The sequence below is a fragment of the Monodon monoceros genome, unplaced genomic scaffold (assembly GCF_005190385.1).
Source record: "Monodon monoceros isolate NGI ecotype Baffin Bay Population unplaced genomic scaffold, NGI_Narwhal_1 Super_Scaffold_2, whole genome shotgun sequence".
Classification (NCBI taxonomy): Eukaryota; Metazoa; Chordata; class Mammalia; order Artiodactyla; family Monodontidae; genus Monodon; species Monodon monoceros.
This window is the reverse complement of record NW_021703776.1, coordinates 37,669,485-37,691,057: the sequence shown is the minus strand read 5'-3', so window position 1 is coordinate 37,691,057 and position 21,573 is coordinate 37,669,485. Positions and strand designations below refer to the sequence as shown.

General features: G+C 34.6%; 1 pseudogene; it reads right to left on the bottom strand.

Moving 5' to 3' along the window:
• The window catches only part of LOC114901335, a 120,220-nt pseudogene extending 99,075 nt beyond the window's left edge, over nt 1–21,145 (bottom strand).
• Between the last annotated feature and the right edge of the window lie 428 nt (nt 21,146–21,573).

Genomic DNA, 21,573 nt, shown 5'->3' with positions numbered 1-21,573 from the left:
CAATCTACAGATTCAATGCAATCCCTATTTTTCACAGAAATAGAACACAGGCATTTTTCACAGAACTAGAACAAAAAATTCACAATTTGTATAGAAACACAAAACACCCTGAATAGACAAAATGATCCTGACAAAGAGAAACAGAGCTGGAGGAATCCCGGACTTCAGACTATACTACAAAGCTACAGTAATCAAGACAGTATGGTACTGGCACAAAAACAGAAATATAGATCAATGGAACAAGACGGTAAGCCCAGAGATAAACCCACACACAAATGGTCACCTAATCTATGACAAAGGAGTAAAGAATATACAATGGAGAAAAAACAGCCTCTTCAATAAGTGGTGCTGGGAAAACTGGACAGCTACATGTAAAAGAATAAAATTAGAACACTCCTTAACACCATACACAAAAATCAACTCCAAATGGATTAAAGACCTAAATGTAAGGTCAGACACTATAAACCTCTTAGAGGAAAGCATAGGCAGAACACTCTATGAAATAAATCACAGCAAGATCCTTTTGGACCCACCTCCTAGAGAAATGGAGATAAAAACAAAAATAAACAAACGTGACCTAATGAAACGTAAAAGCTTTTGTACAGCAAAGGAAACCATAAAAAAGACAAAAAGACAACCCTCAAAATGGGAGACAATATTTGCAAATGAAGCAACTGACAAAGGATTAATCTCCAAAATATACAAGCAGCTCAATATCAAAAAAAAAAAAAACAAAAAAACAAAACAAAAACCAAACCACCCAATGCAAAAATGGGCAGAAGACCTAAACAGACATTTCTCCAAAGAAGATCTACAGAATGTCAGGAAACACATGACAGGATGCTCAACATCACTAATCATTAGAGAAATACAAATCAAAACTACAATAAGGCATCCCCTCACACCGCTCAGAATGGCCATCATCAAAAAATCTACAAACAATAAATGCTGGGGAGGGTGTGGAGAAAAGGGAACCCTCTTGCACTGTTGGTGGGAATGTAAATTGATACAGCCACTATGGAGGTTCCTTAAAAAACCAGAAATAGAACTACCATACAACACAGCAATCCCACTACTGGGCATATACCCTGAGAAAACCATAATTCAAAGAGTCACGTACCACAATGTTCATTTCAGCTCTATTTACAATAGCCAGGACATGGAAGCAACCTAAGTGTCCATCAACAGATGAATGGATAAATAAGATGTGGCACATATATACAATGGAATATTACTCAGCCATAAAAAGAAATGAAATTGAGTTATTCGTAGTGAGGTAGATGGACTTAGAGACTGTCATACAGAGTGAAGTAAGTCAGAAAGAGAAAAACAAATGCCATATGCTAACACATATATATGGAATTCAAAAAAATAAAAATAATTCTGAAGAACCTAGCGGCAGGACAGGAATAAAGACACAGACATAGAGAATGGACTTAAGGACACAGGGAGGGGGAAGGGTAAGCTGGGACGATAGCATATATATGTCAATAGCATTGACATATATACACTACCAAATGTAAAATAGATAGCTAGTGGGAAGCAGGTGCATGGTACAGGGAGATCAGCTCAGTGCTTTGCTACCACCTAGAGGGGTGGGATAAGCAGGGTGGGAGGGAGATGCAAGAGGGAGGGGATATAGGGATATTCATATGCATGTAACTGATTCACTTTGTTATAAAGCAGAAACTAACACAACACTATAACGCAAATATACTCCAATAAAGCTGTTAAAAAAAAAAAAGAGATACTCTATGAAGATCAGCATTTTGGGTAATTTTAGAAATGTTCCTAAGAACCTAGTTTTTTCAATTCAGCCTCTTAATTAGACTTCATACTTTCTTTGTTATATCTTTATATTGACCATTGTATATTAACGGCCCTTTTGAAACAATAAGATATCCTTCCCATTGTACCATTAATATTTATTAAAAATTATTGGTTATAAAAAACACTACTAACCTTTTGATGAAATGGGGGAGAAGTGTTTTAAAAATCTGCATACATATCTAAAAGCCTGGTCCAGAGATAAACACTTAAAAGTGTGTGAAATTGTTCTGAACTCTAAGGAAAGCAAAATAGTTCATAGACCTCCCCCTTCTCCCTCCAAATAGAATAATAATTATGAATAGAGACTGAGCTCATAGCAACCATTAACTTTCATTGTAAATTGAGGAATTTAACCACCCAATGTGTGACATCAATGGGATTTATAGTCTCACAGTCGTTTGCCTGAATACACCCAACAATACCACACTTACACTTATAAAAATGTCCTGGCATCTTGGATATAAGGTCTGGAAGAACACGTGATCTTCTTTACTGGTTCAATCCTGCCCTCATCACTACTGTGTGCACACCCAGTTAGTTATGATCCCCTCCCTGGCTTAACTGCAAAAGCACCCCACCATTCTAAGGAGCCAGATACATTTTAGGATTTTCTGGAGTAAACAATGATATAAAATTCCACAGTTTTTCTGAATAGCTAGTCTTTTAAAACAGACACAGTACATACCTACTTATATGGTATTTTAAAAGCATTTCCAAAGGTTTCTTTTTCAAAACACTTCAGGGAGCAAATAGAGGGGCATAGTAGGGATAATTTAGTAGTTCCCTAACAGAGAAAAGAGAGTAACTGGACATAAAACAAGCTTTTTTGGGAAAACTTTGCAGAAATGTGTATACAGTTGATTGCTAGGGTGGACTAGATATGGTGGGATGATCCTGATTGGTAGGACACAAAATGGGAGAGCAGAGGCATCACAGGGAAGTAGAGATAGCATATCAGAATGGTTACAAGCCCAGTCTGGAGCCCTGCTGCATGGATTTGAATTCCACCTCTGTCACTTACTAGCGGTGTACTGAACAGTTGATTTACCCATCGTGTGCCTGAGTTTACTCATCTGTGTAATAGAGACAATGCTAGTACCAACTTCTTAGGATTGCAGTGAAGAATAAATTGACTCCTGGTTGTGCTTAGAATAAGAGAAGCTTGCAGAAAGAACATCCACATGGGCAACCAAAGGTGTAATTTTCTTGCTCCTCAATTTGGCCCAGGTCTGTCTCCGATTATTTCTTTTTCCCCAGATTTGCTGCACTGGGGCCTTTTTACAGATTATTTCACATCTGCGTGAAATACTTCATGCAAAAATTCGGGCAGAGGGCTGACCTCCCTCAAAGGAGGATTAACTGGTAAATGATTGCCAAGCACTTGGAACACTTGAAGTGTTCCAAAAATGTTGCTTGTTAATTCTCCTCGTCCTGAGAAGGGCCAGCTGATGACAATTCTAGGCTGAAGTATCTCATGGCACATAAATACCTAATCCAAAGTTGTTGTGAAATTTCCAATTTGCAAGTGGCCAGAGGGCACACGAAGAAGACATTCACTGAAGAGTAGCACATTCTGCACCTGGCATAAGATTAGCAGCTGCTTAAGGAAAATGTTATTTCCGGCATTTGGCTTTCAGTTTATTTTTTCACATCTGACTGGTTAAGTGAGCCTCACATAGCAATCTTCCTGTCATATAAGAAGATCATATGGTGAAACACAATATTATCTAAGAAAAATCTGCCAGATTGAGACTATGGAAATAAATTAGATTTTTTGTGTGTTAGTACGTCCTGCAGATGACAGCACATTCACAATTTTTATTGTATTATAATCCTTTAGAAAAGATACTTAATGGTCCCAAAGGAATCTTCAGCAAAAGTACAAGGTGAAATCTAAAAGGAGGCAGTTTTCACGGAATTGTTAATTGCACAGGAGTACCATCGAGAGATAAATATTCATAAGTCATTAACAAATTCCAGATCAGTTCATGATTATTCATCATGAGAGCACATGTACTTGATTTTATATGAATTATTCATTGGCTTTGTTTATGAACATCTTTAACTGATTAATGGCAAATCTTGATGAATATTCCTGAACTGTTCAAACTGAAGCATAGATCATAATGAATGAAGTCATGCATTGCTTTTCAGGAGTGTGAGATGAATAGCTGGTACAGGAAGAAAAACAAGAAATTGCAATGGTTTTGCAAATATGTCTGGTTTGGAAATCTGGGGACTCAGCTTTTGATTAGTAACACATTGACAATCAACATCCCACCCTTTAAGCTATGAGTCTTGGCTTCAGCCTCCAAAAAGGTGACGGAAGATGGTGCCAGGAAACATGCCTCAAGCACTTTAGAGTTTCTCTGGTCCATCTTTCTGAAACCAGGACTTGCAGATCATGCATTTAAATAGCTTCTTCAAATATGGCATTTAATTCTAATTTACCCAATAATATTATTTTTTATTTGTATTATACTGTGGTAATTACTGTAAAAATTAACATGAGATTTATCCTCCTAATAGATTTTTAAGTGTATAATACAATATTATTAACTCTAGGCATGAGAGCGTACAGCAGATCTCGAGAATGTATTCAGCTTGCATTACCGAAACTCCATACCCATTGGTTAGAAGCTTCCCATTTTCTCTTCCCTCCTGTCCCTGGCAACCACCATTCTGCTCCCTACTTCTGTGAGTTTGACTGCTTTAGATATCTCATAAAAGTGTAATCATGCTGTATTTATCCTCCTGTGGATGGCTTATTTCACTTAGCACATCATTAAAATTCACCCATGTTTTCACATATTGCACAATTTCCTTCTTTTTTAAGGCTGAATAATATTCCATTGTGTGTTTATACCACATTTTCTTAATCCAATCATCCACTGATGGATAGATTGGTTTCCATATCTGGCTATTGTGAATAGTGCTACAATATGGGAGTGCTACTATCTCTTTGAGACCCTAATTTCAATTATTTTAGATAAATACCCAGAAGTGAGATTGCTGGATCATGAGGTAGTTTTATTTTTAATCTTTTGAGGGACCTCCATACTGTTTTCCATAGTGGCTTCACCATTTTGCATTCCAAAAAATGCAAACTGGTACAAGGGTTCCAATTTCTTCACATCCTCAACACTTACTGTCTTTTTCCTTTAATATCCATCCTAACAGGTAGGAAGTGATACCTCACTGTAGTTTTGATTTGTATTTACCTAATGATTAACGATGTTGACCATCTTTTCATAAACCTGTTGGCCATTTGTATTTCTTCTTTGGAAACATGTCTATTCAAATTCTTAGTTCATTTTTTAATGGTACTGTTAGTTGTTTCAATCTATTGATTGTTTCTTTTTCTGTGGTGAAGATTCTTAGTTTGATTGGAATACTTAATATTGTTAAACTGTCCATACTACCAAAAGCAATCTATAGATTCAATGCAATCCTTATCAAAACCCCAATGGCATTTTTTATAGACACAGAAAAAGACAATCTAATCTGTATTTGGAAGCACAAAAGACCCAAATAACCCAAAAACCTGGAGAAGGGAGGACAAAGCTGAAGGCATCACACGTTCTTGTTTCAAAATATATTACAAAGCTACAGTAATTAAACCAGTATGGTATTAGCGTAAGGAAAGACATTTAGACCAAAGGAACAGAATACAGAAAACCCAGAAATAAATCCACACATCATATGGTCATCTGATCTTCGATGAGGGTGCCAAGAGTGCACAATGAGGAAAGGCTGGTCTCTTCAATAAATGGTGTTTAGAAAAATGTATATCCCCATGCATAAAAGTGGAATTGGACCCTGATCTTCCACCATAAACAAAAATCAACTTAAAATTGATTAAAGACTTAAACATAACTCCCCAAACTATAAAGCTTCTAGATGAAAACACAGGCAGAAAAGCTTCATGACATCTCGGCAATGATTTCACACATAAAACACCAAGGCACAGGCAACAAAAGCAAAAATAGGCAAAAACTGGAACTACACCAATAATATTCTTGACCACGAAAAATAACCTTATTTTTTCATAAGAATTGAAGTTTCTTGATGATAGATTATTTTAAAGCCAGTAAATGAAGTACATTTAAAAAATGGAAAAATTAAAAGAGAAAACAGTCTATGTTTTTTTTCCCTACGTTAAAACTTAGTAGAATCCTGGCATATATTTATGTGTATTCATAAATCAATTTTCACATATATTTTTCTTATTTCTGTATTTTCAACCTGACTTCTGGCATACCAAGATATTTGTACTAAAATAACATTTTATGATGGAATTGGAAAATAACATTCTCATATTATTAATTCGAATGACACTAAAATACTAAAGGTAAATATATTTTGTGGCACAGGCTTGAGTTAGAGTTTATTACAAAGTTATTATTAGAATAGTCTATTGAATCAGAGCAAGTCATAGAATGAAGACAGATCCTTTGGAAAGTCTGGATAAAGGAAAAAACTGGATAATAAAATGAAGTAGGTAGTAAAACCAAGTGAAAACATGAAACAAGGCATCTAGGAGGAACATTTTATTGATGTTAGATATATTACTGTTCTTGATTTTTATATTTTGAAAAGCACAAGGGATAAATCACAAGCCATAAGGAAGAAAGTTTCCCTTGTATCCATGGCTTACTTCTCCTAAAATTTTTGTGGATGCCCTGAATCTGGTAAACTGCTTGACAATTCCAAAAATCTAAGTATATTCTGTTTAAGGCCAATCAAATTGCCACACCACATCTCTTGGTATTAATTTTATTAGGCTAGAGATTCCCAATCAGATTATACATTTCAATCATCTGTATGGATTTTTGAACACATATACACTTTGAATACGAATTTTTGAGGGAGAGATATTATGTATGTTTAGGTTAATATGTTCCACAGATGATTATAATCCCTTACAGTAGTATCCAATGTGTTCATACCATAGGTGGTAGACTGTTTTCATTATTGACCTTATTCTACTCCCCACCCAGTGTCCATGTTTTTTGACCTAAAACCAAACAGTACTCTCCCACCCTTACTATGGATTTGGGCATAAAACTTGCTTTGGCCAATGGAATATTAGCAAGTGTTTTAAAAACAGAGACTTGAGAAGTACTTCCAAGCTTTCAATTGTGCCCTTGCATGTCTGTCCTAAGAGAATATGCTCAACCCAGACATTTAAGGGCACATGGAGCAGAGTCAGTTGCACCAATTTTCCCATAGCCAGCCTACATCAGTTTATAGCTGGTTGATTCCCAGACCTGAGAATAAGTCCAGCCAAAATGAACAGAACTCCCCAGCTAACCCCAGCTAAATCACTGAACTGCAGACTCATGGTCTAATAAATGCTTATTGCTTTAAGCCATTGAGTTTTCATGTATTTGATAATTCAGCATTAGACTGTCCAAAGAAAGTTGATATACCATTTTAAGCAATAAATTATTTTAGCTTGATTCCAACTTATAGCTCCAATTACAACTCTTTGGAAAAGGCCAAAGTAGTGTAGGAGAGTTACAGAAAATATAGTCAGGTGATGAGTATATTTAGTGAGAAATATTTTAACTTAGTGATTTTGATCATTTGAACCACCAAATATGATTAACACATGAAACATTGGTAAAAATTTTAATCCCTTATCATTCCATCATAAATGCCACAGAATATCCACTGAGTCTAATAAAATCTGTATCTAAAAAACGGCTAAAATCTGTATCTAAAAATCAGCTAAATGAACAATGGGGTAATGTGTAAAAATTTTAAGAATCATTTTATTCATTGATCTATTATGTTTTAAGAATATTTTTGCTATTCTACTGTATACAAATATATGTGAATTATGATATACATATACTATATATGTATACATATATAGAAAATAAAATAGCATAAAATAATAATAATGATAAAAATTACTGTCCAACCTCTTAAAATATAAACAATCTTAATATCAGAAAGCATATTCTCTATTATATAACATGCTATTTGATTGATCACAATTGTTTTCCAAGTTTTTAGAAACTAATATGTCATGAATCTGTTTGGCTATAATTAAATATTCCTTTATTTTCCAATAGCATATTAACGAGTGATACATTTGTGTGTATGTAGAGAAGATATACTGTGAGTATAGAGATGCATTATACAGAGATGACACATTGCATATGGAGAGAAAATATATCATGTATACATTATTATGTATATAGAAAAGAGAAAGATTCAAAACATAGCCAAATATATTCCATCTAGAGAGTAAAATAAGGAACAGGAATCAGAAAAAAAAAAGCTGAGAAGAAGAAGTCACAGAAGTAAGAAGAAAATCAGAAAAGTATGATGTTCTGTAAATTAGAGAAGTCAGAAAGCTTTTCTATTTATGGACTTAAGCGATCTCAGCTTTTCTCATGACAATGCAAAAGAAAAAGAAAAGGCAAAAGAGATGAAAAGAAAGGAAAAGGTATTTTTATAGCTAGCTAGGTCTGAGTGGTATTAAAGATTTTACTAAAATGTCAGTTCCCATTCAATATCTATCTGGTCTCACCTACACTGTTCTAGTAATGTTGGGAGACTCTGGGAACACCATTAAGTACTGGTAGATGAGAAATTATTGAAGCATCAAGTTGAGACACATGATCTCTTAAGTCAAAGAGAAGGTCATTTTGCCATCAGTGCTAATAGACAGAGACCATGTCCTGGGCAACATTTTCTGTCCAATATCCTATCAGAATAATCAAGCCATTTTCCTTTTTAGTCAGTTTAATACAGGTTTTTCAAACAGTTTTTAAAATTTTTATTTTAGGACAAGCTGCAAGCTTCATTACGTTTAGACTGAGACAACTCAAGCATTAGGAGTCTGTTTTACTTGATGGTATCAGGCTCCGACTGTCTTATTCATTCTGGGATTGTCTCCTCAGGACTACACATTTTAGCATCAACCACTATTGCAAACTGAAGCAGGAAGGTTAAGAGGCAGCAGAAAAAGGAAAGTGTAGAATGAAGTATATAAACAAATTGTGGCAGGGCAATTACACCCAAGCCAGCAGAATCATGGTCAGAAAACCATTTATCTGGCATATATCTGGCTTATTCAATAGGCAATGTGTCAAAACAGGTAGATATGTGGAAGAACCACTGTTAACTGTCTCTCAGAGCAAATAATGATGGAATTTAGGAAAACAACACTTGTTTTCACCTATGCATGTGCTCCTCAGTAATTCTTTCCTATAAAAAAATCTCCACCACTCCTCCTTTTATTTCCCTACTTGCCCCAGTATCATAATTCTCTAAGTTTTTTAAAAAATTCCCTTTCAAGCACTCTTCTTCATTTTGATTTTTAAAAATGTTTACTTCAGGGCTTCCCTGGTGGCGCAGTGGTTGAGAGTCCGCCTGCCGATGCAGGGGACACGTGTTCGTGCCCCGGTCCGGGAAGATCCCACATGCCCTGGAGCGGCTGGGCCCGTGAGCCATGGTCGCTGAGCCTGCCCGTCTGGAGCCTGTGCTCCGTAACAGGAGAGGCCACAACAGTGAGAGGCCCGCGTACCGCAAAAAAAAAAAAAAAAAAAGTTTACTTCCGGCTTCATAAATAACAGAGTTTCAAATAACTGTATTTACATTTGTGGGCAAACAGAATACACGGTCATGGACTAATGTAAGTCATTTTAACGAAAAACTTGAATTATCACGGTATAAACTTGTCATGCTTTAATGAAGTCAGTTGATCCAATTCATTTGATGTTTCTAAATTATCTGGGCTGTTACCACTTTGCTCATGTGAAACAGAGATACTCAAAATTTCCCATGTTACCATGAATCTTTTCTTGGATCCACTGGGGTCATACTCAGACATGATCTTCATGGTTTACTTAATGCCTCTTTTAGGATTATTAGAGATTCTTGCAGTGTATTCTCTTTTAAATCATTGTCTTGCTCATATCCTTTACAAAAAATAGAGCCATATCTGAAACTGAGCTGGAGTCCAGGGTCAAGGTGAGAACTTTAACGTTTATGGGACTCAACAATGCCGGCTTAAATTCTATAGATTTTTAAAGATCTGGATGACATAAAATTCTACATTTAAAAAAAATATTTATTATTTATTTTTATTTATTTTTTGGTTGTGTAGGGTCTTAGTTACGGCACGGGGGATCTTCGTTGAGGCATGAGGGATCTCTTTTGTTGCGGCATGGGCTCTTCGTTGCGGTGCACCGGCTTCTCTCTACTTGTGGTGTGCGAGTTTTCTCTTCTCTAGTTGTGGTGTGCAGATTCTAGAGCACATTGGCTCTGTAGTTTGCAGCACGTGGGCTCTCCAGTTGAGGCGCGCGAGCTCAGGAGTTGTGGCACGTGGGCTTATTTCCCTGACCAGTGATCGAACCCACAACCCCTGCACTGTAAGCCGGATTCTGTACCACTGGACCACCAGGGAAATCCCAAAATTCTACATTTTTATGTAAAGTTATGCTTTATTGAATTTTGCATATGATTGGATAAAGATTCTTCTATCTTGAAAATAGTTTAAGAAAAAAGAGAAAACATTTTGAAGCAAAATAATGTAACCTATTTTTGAAAAGCACTGAAATGCTCTTACCAAAAAAAGATAAAAAGCATAAAGTTTGCTGAAGAGAAGGAAAGTTCAATCATAACTTTTATAAATTTTTAAAATAAATATTATGCTTTTTAGAAATTAAAATATCTCTGTTATTTAAAAACATGTATACTCCCAGTTATATTACTTACAAGCCAAGCAGCTTTGGAAAAGTTACCTTGTCCTCTACTTTATCTCTAAAGTGGGTTCTCATATCGAATTGTATAAATGAAAAACTATACATGAAATTCTTCATACTTGAGCTGAATAAATAACTACAAAGAGAGCTGTTCTGTGCTATTAGGGTCAAAGAAGCACTTATGGTACATCTATTATCAGCAACATGAAAACAATTTAGGGGGTTTATGAAAACAGTTTATTGGGCCTTTTATCATATGACTTATAACAATGTTGTCAATATTTTTAATCAATTTTAATTCTGTTTTTTGCCATCTATTCAGAGAAAGTGACATTTTAACTAATACCAGAAGGAAGGAGATGAGTGAGTCCTCGCATACTTGAAGAAAAGAGCCGTCTATGAGGGGGAACAATTTAGAGTTAAGACTGTAAACTAGAGCATGCTGATGTATTTCAGGAACAGCAAGAAGGCAATTGTTGCTGGAACAAGTAATAAAGGAGGAGCTTAGGAGGACATGAAAGAGGCTAGGGTGGCTAGATCATATATGTCTCATTGGCCTCGGTAAGGAAACTACAATACTTTGAGGAAAGTATGTAACTTTCCTTAAACTTAATATGAATAATTCATTTATGGCAGCATGAGATGTCAATATACATGTGAAAAAAATTAAAGAAAATATATTAAGTACCACTTCTAAACCATTGCCGAAAACTTCTAAGTAAAACTCAATCACGTAATTTCTATATTATCCTGTTATAATTTTAAACTATTCTACTACAGACCATATAGAATCTGAGAAGAAATTCATCTGAACTCTTACCAATATAATAAAGACAATTTAAAAATCTTAATTTCAAGACAAATACAGTGAATAAGTTATTTTTTAAATGGGCAATAATTAGCATATAAATTTAAAATAAATGGTACCATAGGAATATGACTGTCTAATATCAATAAGTAAGAATCAAGTCATCATTAGGAAGTTCTTTTCTTCTTTCCACTACGATAGCACCATGGACAGTGACTAGCCAACACCAATAGTTAAGCCCAGGCTGTTGGTTAATATGGAAAATTCATAAATACCACCAAGGTTTTTAAAGAAGACTCAACTACATTATAAGGTTCTGAGGCAATAATTAAAATCAGACATTTGATTTAGTTCCTAAGCTTCAAGATAAAGCATAGTATAATATAAAGAAAATTGATCCAGGAATAAAGACAAGTATTTAAACATAGATCTAAATAAAGTTCTAAGTACAGAAAGCTAGGCTATCTTTGGTAAGCCTATTAACATTTCTGGAGTTCACTGTATTCACTGTAAAATGGTGAGATGGAAGAAAATTCAGGAAATGTTATCTTAGGTCCTCTCTGCTCTAAACTTGAATAATATTACCTAAAAGTTGTCCTATACACTTGGATGAATGCAACCCTAATTTACATACCCATGCCACTGATATAAACTTTCAATGCTTTCAAATCCACTCAGAAAGAATGTCTAACACAAATAACTGCTTCAATATATTGAAAACTGAGCATCAACTATATGGAAGTTAGAGAAGAACCAAACCAAGCTAACTTGGCAGTATAGAAATTTCATATTGCATATAAGAAGATCAGAGGCAGAATGACTGCCTTATTTAATGGATACATAACATCATAATGAGTCAGTCTTTCTATGCTTTTTCTCTGCCTACAGGTATGTTGACCAATTCTTTTATGCTGGCTCAACTTATGCTCCCAAAATGAGTGCCAAAATTTCAGGTGTCACAAAAGAATCCATCAGAGAGAAGACTTTTATTTTGCCTCTAATTTTCCTTGATATCAGTGAGAATAACAGTCTTTTCCAGAACCCTCCTTGCAGATTTTTCCTCATCTCTATTGAGCCAGAAGTGAACCACATGTTTGAGCCATCAGCATGAAAACTGAATTATAATCATAGGTTTAGCTGAACAAAATTAGCTCCTGGTATGTACATTCTGAAATATATGACCTTCTCTTTAGTATATGGCTATTCAGTGCCTGCGCAGAATTGGAGTTCTGTTAACAAGAAAAATGAGAAATGGCTATAAAGTCCACACAGGTTCTACCCCATTCTGTATTCTTCTCTCTATGCAAGCTGACATTGACAGACATGTGCAACTGCTTTGCAATGAGGCATCATTTAGGAAACTGACCATCTCTTACTAGGAAGACTCTTCATCCATGGCTTTTCAAACGCTTTTGAGTTTTATCAGTTATGAGCATCACTATTATATGACTTTAGATTAACAAATATGATTAATATCTTATTAGTGAAGTGCTTATAACTCTAGTTCAACTGATAGTTTGTTGACGAGTATTGCAACCACACTGTTTTATACGTTTATTCCACCAAATTTATCCCAAAAGCTTATTAATAAACCATGACATTTCCAGTCACTCTCATTTGCTATTGAATGCTAAATTGTACCCAAAAATATTTACTAAATTATCTTTTACCAGGTGTAACATTATCTTACCCAAAATGAGATTTCTCCTTATAATTCCATTTTATCATTTCCCTCAATCCTAATACCCCTAAGATCTACATTTTAAGTTTTCTTAATGCTAATAACCCTAAATCCTATGATTTAAATATGAAGTGCAATTGACTTAAAATATTAATGCAATTATTCACTTAAAATCGTTTTCAAATCATCATAAGAGAGTACGCCTTAGTTTTCTTTGCCAGCAGAGCCATTAGCACCTGAATAACATAAAAATTTTCAAGTAACATGCGAAATGTGAAATTTTACTTTCCAAAGCAAAGTCCTAAGCCAATGAGGAGGTATTAAGCATTATTAGCCTTACTTTATCAGTGACACAGGGCAACAGATTTGCCACACTAAAACTGGAGACTGAGAACAAGGTCAACCTGAGTATAATAACCAACTCTATTCTTAATTCTCTTAGTCACAAAAATATGATTAATGCAGCAAATGCAGGCTTGTTACCTGATTATTATCCCTTCTGGGTATGACATAATTCTGTCTGTCTCTTTACAAATATATTCCATGTGTGATGTTGATCCAGTGCTCTGCAAAACACACCAGGAAGGCATTAAAGTCTCTTTGCTCAAGAGAAAAAAATCATTAGATTTATGCAAGCACTGAAAATGGAGATTTATATTATTAAATGCCATAAGCCATTTTAGACAGGGTTCTGGTTTTTCCAAGTACGACGCCATAATTGTCCTATGAGGGAGACAAAGAATGGGAAAAACAGTGATTACTTGATCCTTCAAAGGGCAATGGCTCTTGGATCTATAAAATGGATTACTATATGTTAATTTTCTGATGATGTATTTTGGGTTTATTTTGTTTATTTTGTATTTTGGGTTATGTTTTGTTGAAGATATGCAATATGAAAGGTTGTATTTAGTCCCATAAGTTGGGCTCAGTTCTATCCTTAGTGTCAAAGTCTAAAGTCAATGGGTAATTGCTATGAGAACGCTGCTTCTAACTTCTCCATCATGGAATGCATTTAATATGCTACAGTTTCTGAAAGTGGGGGAAAAGACAAAGACAGAGGTAATGAAAAAATCTGAAGACCCTCTAGATCAGCAGGTATACATTATCTCTATTTATCTATATATTATCATTATATCTATTTATCTCTGCTTAATATATAGTGATTGCATTTTTAAAGACGCTCAACTGCCCTGTGAAAGGTCAACCTGCCACGGGTAGCACATCCTTAGTAGAACCTAGTGCTTCAAGACAAGTGATACGTATTGGCAGAATAATACCAAAGGGTGGACTATTATCACTTGGAAGCATTTCTCAGAGGGTTAAAGACAGGTTGTCTCGCTTTGTGAAATCTGCACTTATGGAGTTAAGTTATGCACCTTGAAAAATCTGCACTTATGGATTAAGAACTGCCTATAAAACTTTTCTGTATGGAAACAATGATTTATTAGAATCCTGAAAATAAGTTCCTCAATAAAATTATGAATAACACTTTATAATGAACAAACCCTTATGGTTGCATTATTAGGCAGAAATAAGTTATTTTCAGGAAAAAATTTACAGGAAATTGTAAATATGAAGGTAAAGTAGTATTCCTGTTTTACACAACAGATTAAAGGTCACAGGCCTAGAGATCCATAGCCATACTAAAAAGGCAATTAAAGTTCAACAAAATCTACCAAAATTTCATAGCAGTTGTCCTTCTGAATTTGATTTAGCAGATCACTGGGTGTATATTGTAAGAATTCAAGTGGATCTGTTGATGTATATACAAGTGGAAAGTCAATATCTAAAAACAAGGTAAAAATTCAAAATAAAATAATAAGTGAATAAATAGACAAACATAATTCTTATGAACATTGAAATAACGTAATCAGGTGGGGTTTGTTTATAAAACGCTTTTTCTCTGTAAAATCAAAGGTTTCTGTAAATCAAATGTTCTGATTTTTAAGTGTACTTTTCCCATAAAAAGTTTTAAATTAACTTTGCTTTTGATTTTTAAAATATTTTCTATTGATTTTTTAAAATGTAGAAGTAACAAATAAATCTAAGGAAGAAAACATGAATCACCCATAACCAGTATATGAAAAACTGTCTTTTCTCTGATTATCTTGTAGGAAACTAAAAAATGCACTAAGAAAAATGTAACATTATTAACCATTACTGTTTTGTTTTGGCAGAAGACTGCTCTATCCAAACATGTGGGGCTTTTTATAAATTATTTTCTTTGGTAGATGTTGAGGGTTTTGAAAAGATCAACAGTCAATAAACTCAGTTAATTTAATTTACATTTATCAATTCATGTACTTCACTTGTTCATTCATAAGTCGCAAGTGGAGGTTTCTCTCACCAAAGAAGATATGAGAGAACTGACTACCAAAGAAGAAAAGCTGGAAAGCATGTGACTCCAAAAGACATTTTGTTAACATTTCAATTTTCTAAATAATTAAAATATGTATAAAATTGTTATGAGATTTTAAACTGAAATTACTATTCCAAATGGGAAAGAATCACAATAAATGAGAATCAAGTTATTTTAAAATAACTGAAAATTAAATAATTGAAGAATCGTTTACCTTCTAATATAGATGAGATTTATTTGAACTATTTCAGTTCTACTATACTAAGAAAACATATGGAAAAATTTTTACACACTTTTTTCCAGGTCTCCAAATTTCTCAAAAATTATTCTTCATATCTTACCGTGGCAAGATGTAGCTACAACATTTATATAAATCTATGTGTTTTTACATTTATGGCAAAGCCACAGTATAGTTGTCACTTTATGCTTTTATTAAATTGAATAAAACTGTAAATTATTAACTAACGGTAATAATTACTATTCATTGAGGATATTCTATGACAGACTATACCAGGTACTTCACCTACAGTTGAAGTCACAACAAACCAATGATATGGATAATGTAAGAGGAGACTAGAGATCAGAGAGGTAAAGTGATTCACCCAAAGTCATTCCATTGGTCAGAAACAACCAAGTTTGAACCCAAGACTATTTGATTCCATTCTGTACTCTCAATAATAATTATGTATCACCTTGCCAGCTAATACTCCTGCCACTTTCATATCAAGCAATGTAATGGATTATAAAAGAAAAAAAAGTTATGTTAGAAATCTGTTTAAGAGGCTTTGTTTAAATTTCATTCAAAATATTTTGTTGGCATAACGTGAAGCCACACTCCAACTACTGATAGAGGTTTTATACGAGAGAACCAGCTATACAGGGCTAACATTTCTATCATTTATTATTTATATATTGCTTTCCTCCAAAAGTAATTTGAGGCCTTTCTAAAATTGACAAAATTAAGACATTTGTAATAGTTTTTAACATCCTAACTAATGTGACAGAGTAAAGACTGGCTGATCCTGGCATTTCCTAACTAATATGGCAGAGTAAAGACTGGCTGATCCTGGAATTTCCTAACTCAAAAACTAACAAAATTAATTGACGAGGATATCTGGGTTGTGTGTTTTCCAGAAGCAAAAGGATCCAAATGCACTGGGGAAAAATTCAAAGCTCAAAAATATCTCAAGAAAGGATGGAACATATTCCAACCAGGTGGTGTAAGCCCTGTAACAGAACTCCTGACAAACTGCCGGTTCCCAGACTGAATACATAGTTCTAACGTAGCACTGTTGACCCTAACCCACTCCCACCTTCCCCTACACAAACACTGGCCCATGCTCAGGCTCCTGGAACACCAAAGAGGACATACAATTTATATCTCTCAAACAAAATGTTAGATACAAACAAGTCTTAGATAATGTAGTAAAGAGAGTTAAGGAGAATTTAACCGTACCATATCAGGAAAACAAAACATTAATAAAATTGTTCGAGTTAGAAATGAGTGAAAGGAGAAAAGAGGCAGAATGACATCTACTCACAACACTCTAAGAAGGTAAACTAAAGACCACAGAGTGATGAAATAGTCAAGTTTGAGATTAAACAAAACCCAGACACACAAAAATAACCCTACTAATGTTATGGTTGTTTCCACAGAAGAATTTAAAGACAGCATATTTTTAATGAAATGAGATATTAAACATGAGATGATTAAAGTGCCAAATTAAATGAATAGGAGGATTTTAGACTTACAGGAACAAAATCATGAACCAAGCCAACAATACTACAAAAGCAATGAGCCTGAGACAAGAAAGTGAATAAAAATGGCTGAAATAAAATGGCACAGAGAAAGGACTTAAAAATTACAGTGAATGCCAAACAGTGGAAAAAGAACTAATTAAGATAACTAGAAAGAATATAGTGGGTAAGGAGGACACAGATTATCCACTATCAGGATAATCTTTCTCTCTTTGGTAGACCACCCAACACATGGAAGAGAAAAAAATTATTAAAGGCTATGACAGAATAACATTTTCTTCCAATGAAGGAAGAATTAAATAAGTATATTGAAAAGGCATGTGGTGTTACTAAAAAAAAACTGATTGGATTATTGAGGAAACATTATACACTGAGACACACCCTGGTTAAAATGCTATTATTTTCAAGATAAGAAAATAATTTTTCAGGTCACTGCACACAAAAGTAAAAGGGAGAGAGGCTGTGGGGAGTGGGAGAGAGAAAATCAGACCAGTCTAAGACTTCTCATCAGTATCCAATATCATGAGACAAAAAACTAAAGACTGAAATATTCCAGGGGAAAAATAACATGATCCAACTTTTTTATCCTCAGTTTAGCTGTCCTTACAGTATAAAATTAATAGGCAGATACTGCTAAACTGAGAATAAGTCAAGGTAAATAGAACATATGATCCCATGCTTAAAAGATAAAATGTGATGAAATTCAATCAATTTAGGAATTAAACTTTAGGAGCCAGAGAACGGCTCACCAGACCCAATTTCTTTCCATTTACCACAGTCAGCCAAAGAAATGTACTAGATTGGGGTCAATAAACTTTCCGAAAAGGGTCACATAGCAAATATTTTAGGCTTGGCAGGCTTTAGGGTCTCTGATGCAAGTATTTTACTGTGCTGTTTTAGTTAAAATTAGCCAGAAAGAATACGTAAATAGATGGGTATGGCTGAATCTCAATAAAAATGTATTTACAGAAACAGACAGCATGTTGTATGTGGCCTGTGGGCTGTGATTTGTCAAAGCATGGGTTAGGTGCTGGCCACTTCCCTACTAGCCTGGGCCGCTAATGAGGAGAGCTAGAGGAAAAGCCTCAGTAACCCAACAAAGAAATGTGTCATGAATGAGAAATAAATCTAGTTTTAATCTGAGATTTTGGCTTTTTTTTAAAGTCAGCATAATCCACTGTGTCCTGCATGATAAAAAGGAGAGTGTGAATTGGTGCAAACATTTTGTAAACTAAACTGAACAGTAAGAAGAACACAGAGATCCCAAAGGTGAAATGAGATACGGTTTGATAGGTGTGTACACAGTCGTACTTTTAGTAAGTGTAACTAAGTGTCCAATTATCGTCATCAATGTACATTAATTAAATCTGTAGTAGAGATTATAATCTTTAAATAATTCTAAATGTTTATATTATTATATTCTGTAATTTCCAGCTATAAACTGCAAATCATTACAATTTTTAGCCACCTGGCCATAGGTGTATCACTGTGATAGTTAAATTATAAGGTGATGTGTTGAAGAAAACCTGAGTCACTGAAATTTTCATCTGTTGTGTCATTAATAATTTCCTACTACGTTGAAATATATATGATGTGGTGAATACAGTAAATGTTCTCTTTTACTAACTAGTTAGGGATATGAGCACTGTAGTATATTTAAATGTGTTTGTTGCGTTCCTACTGATTTTTATATTTTTTCATTTTAGACTCGTTTCACAGGCTCTGTAGTTAACTCGATTTTTCAATGTTTTTGTTAGATTCTGGTAAATCTACATCTGAATACTTATGTGAAAAATTTTATTGAAAATACCCGTTTTCTCACAGTTCCTCATTTAAAGGACATGTACGTATGTTGAGCTGTACTTATTCTCCTCTAGGAGTGTTAATATCATTGCCTACTCTATCTTAATCAGCTTTCTTCTCAAATGCAAGATTACAAATTGTATAATATGTGCTTCACTTTTGTGTTTTCACTTATACTCATAGGAAATGGAGGTGGAGAATCAATGTGGTAATCCAGTCTGGCTGGTGGAAAACAAATTCCCTCCTTAATTGCTTAATTCTTCATTTACTTTGTTTAGACACAGCTAAATTACACATAAATGAGACAGACAGTCATGACCATGTTAAGGACATGTGGTTTTGTTTGTTTCTTCAGGGTAAATTACTGACATTCAGAACTGGCTGCAACATAAAAACATCAGTGAAGCAATTACTATACAATTAACTTTTTTTTGAAACTCAAGCAGGATACCCTCAGATATTATTGATGGAGGCTGCTAATTCTGATACTCCCCTGGGAACTCTCACCAAATAAGATGTGTTCAATATGTCTTCAATCTATACTCGGCAACAGCAGTAAAGGATATATTAATCTAAGACATCTCCATAAACAAATCAATGAACCGGAGGACTCAAGCAAATTTGTATAGACCTTGTTCCAGTAACACATTTCACTGGCTGTACTTTTAAGTATCTCATTAGCTGTCCATTTAGGATAAGACATTATCTTTCCCCCCAGGTGGTTCACCCTATGTGCTCCATGGTGACAGAATGTCATTATCAAGCTTGCAGGGATGTACAATCCTTTAGCTACACTGCCAAAAAGGTGTTCCTGATAATGCCAGAAGCCATTCAAGTAAAACTTCAGAATTATTGGTTTTCCTGTGCAAGTTTTGAATCTTAATTATCAGTCTCTTTAGGTTTTTAGCATGATGGAAAGATTACCTGATAAAGCACTGGCTTTCTTCTTTTATAGATTGATCACCAAAAATTTTAATAATAAAAATCATTATAATGTATAAATTTGTTACAAGGAAAAAATTACATGTACTTGAGGTATTTTTCAAGGGATGTTCTCAGTTGTTTTTCTTTTTTCACATGAAAATTGATGCTCATGAAAGAAGCGATAGTTATAATTATCAGTCCACCTCCTCACACATGAAAGCTAGTAAAGATGTAAAAATTAGAGATGGCACCCTTATTACAGCATTTCAGTACAAAAGCAGGGATGAGCATCAAAATTAGATGAGAAGGGGCAGGGATCTTTTATTTCAGGTGGAACTGCAGGATGAGAAGGCATTATCGTCATTATACTGGGGAAGTTATTCTTCAAATATGTGTTCTTTGAAAACATATAGGTCTCAGGGATTTGGATAACAATTTCGTTCTTAACGCTGCAGCTACTAGTAAAGCTACTCATAAAGCAACGTTGAGTTAAATTCCTTCAGATTATTTTTAAAATAAATTAAATTACCAATAGAATAAGAAAAAATCACGTGTCACTGAAAAAAAGAAAGACTAGAAAAACCCCAAAAATATATTGTCAATACAGTAATGGTCAGTTCCTGGTCCTATTATGCACATCTGCAAAATATTTTTCTTCACCCTACAGTCTCTCTTTAGAAAATGTGTGATTTGGTTATCTCTCTAGACAGAAAAATCCAAATTTATTTTCAGCTTAGATCTTACCAGCCAGCTCTTCCCAAAACTAATAATAGTTGAGCAAATCTGGTATTTTTACCAACATTCTGCCTCAATAAATGGGACTATCATTGTCCTATTTTCCTAAGTTACAATATTGGGAGAAATCCTAGATTCTTCCCTAATTCAACTTATCCCCCTACCATCCAGTTGACCATTTTAACTCCTAAGTATTTGCTGAGACATGAAATAATAAAGTGACCCTAAAGCAGCGGCTTTAGGTTGCCTGGTTAAAAACCCAGCTCTAATTTTTAGTGTTTCTAAAATCTTGAACAAGTGACTCAAACGTTGTAAAGATTAATTTCCTCTTTTTTTTTCAAGTGAAGATAAAAATAGGTCTAACCTTATACGGCTGTCATAGGATTATGTGATATGATTTATGTAATAAATTTGCCACTGAACAGATCAAATAATAAGTACTTAGTGTTACCTGTAATCATCATCAGCAAGAGCAGCAGAAACAGCATCACCATCCTCGTCGGCATCACTGTCGTCAGCACCATCGTCACTACCGTAATCATCATTTTGAATCTATTCCCCTCTCTACTCACACTTCCTCTGTCTTAATCCAATCTCTAGCTGCTGACCTCTGGTTGATATGACACATTCCTATTAGCCTTCCTGTTTTCAAACTTATCACTCCTTGAAAGTAATTTTTTAAATGAAAGCTGATCATGTCTCTCCCCTACTTAAAATATATCAATAGCAAAACCCACCTCTTGAATATACAAGTTTTGACGGTTTGATCATTATGTGTCTCACCTGACTCATCTCACATAATCCATCTATTCAAGAAACTATATTCCAGGTGTTTCAGAAGTGCAAGCACTGTTTAACATAAAATTCCATCCATCCACAATCTCATCTTCACCTGAAGAAAACCTGCTATCTTTCCCTCTGGGGGGCTCTCCATGTTCCCCCAGCATACATG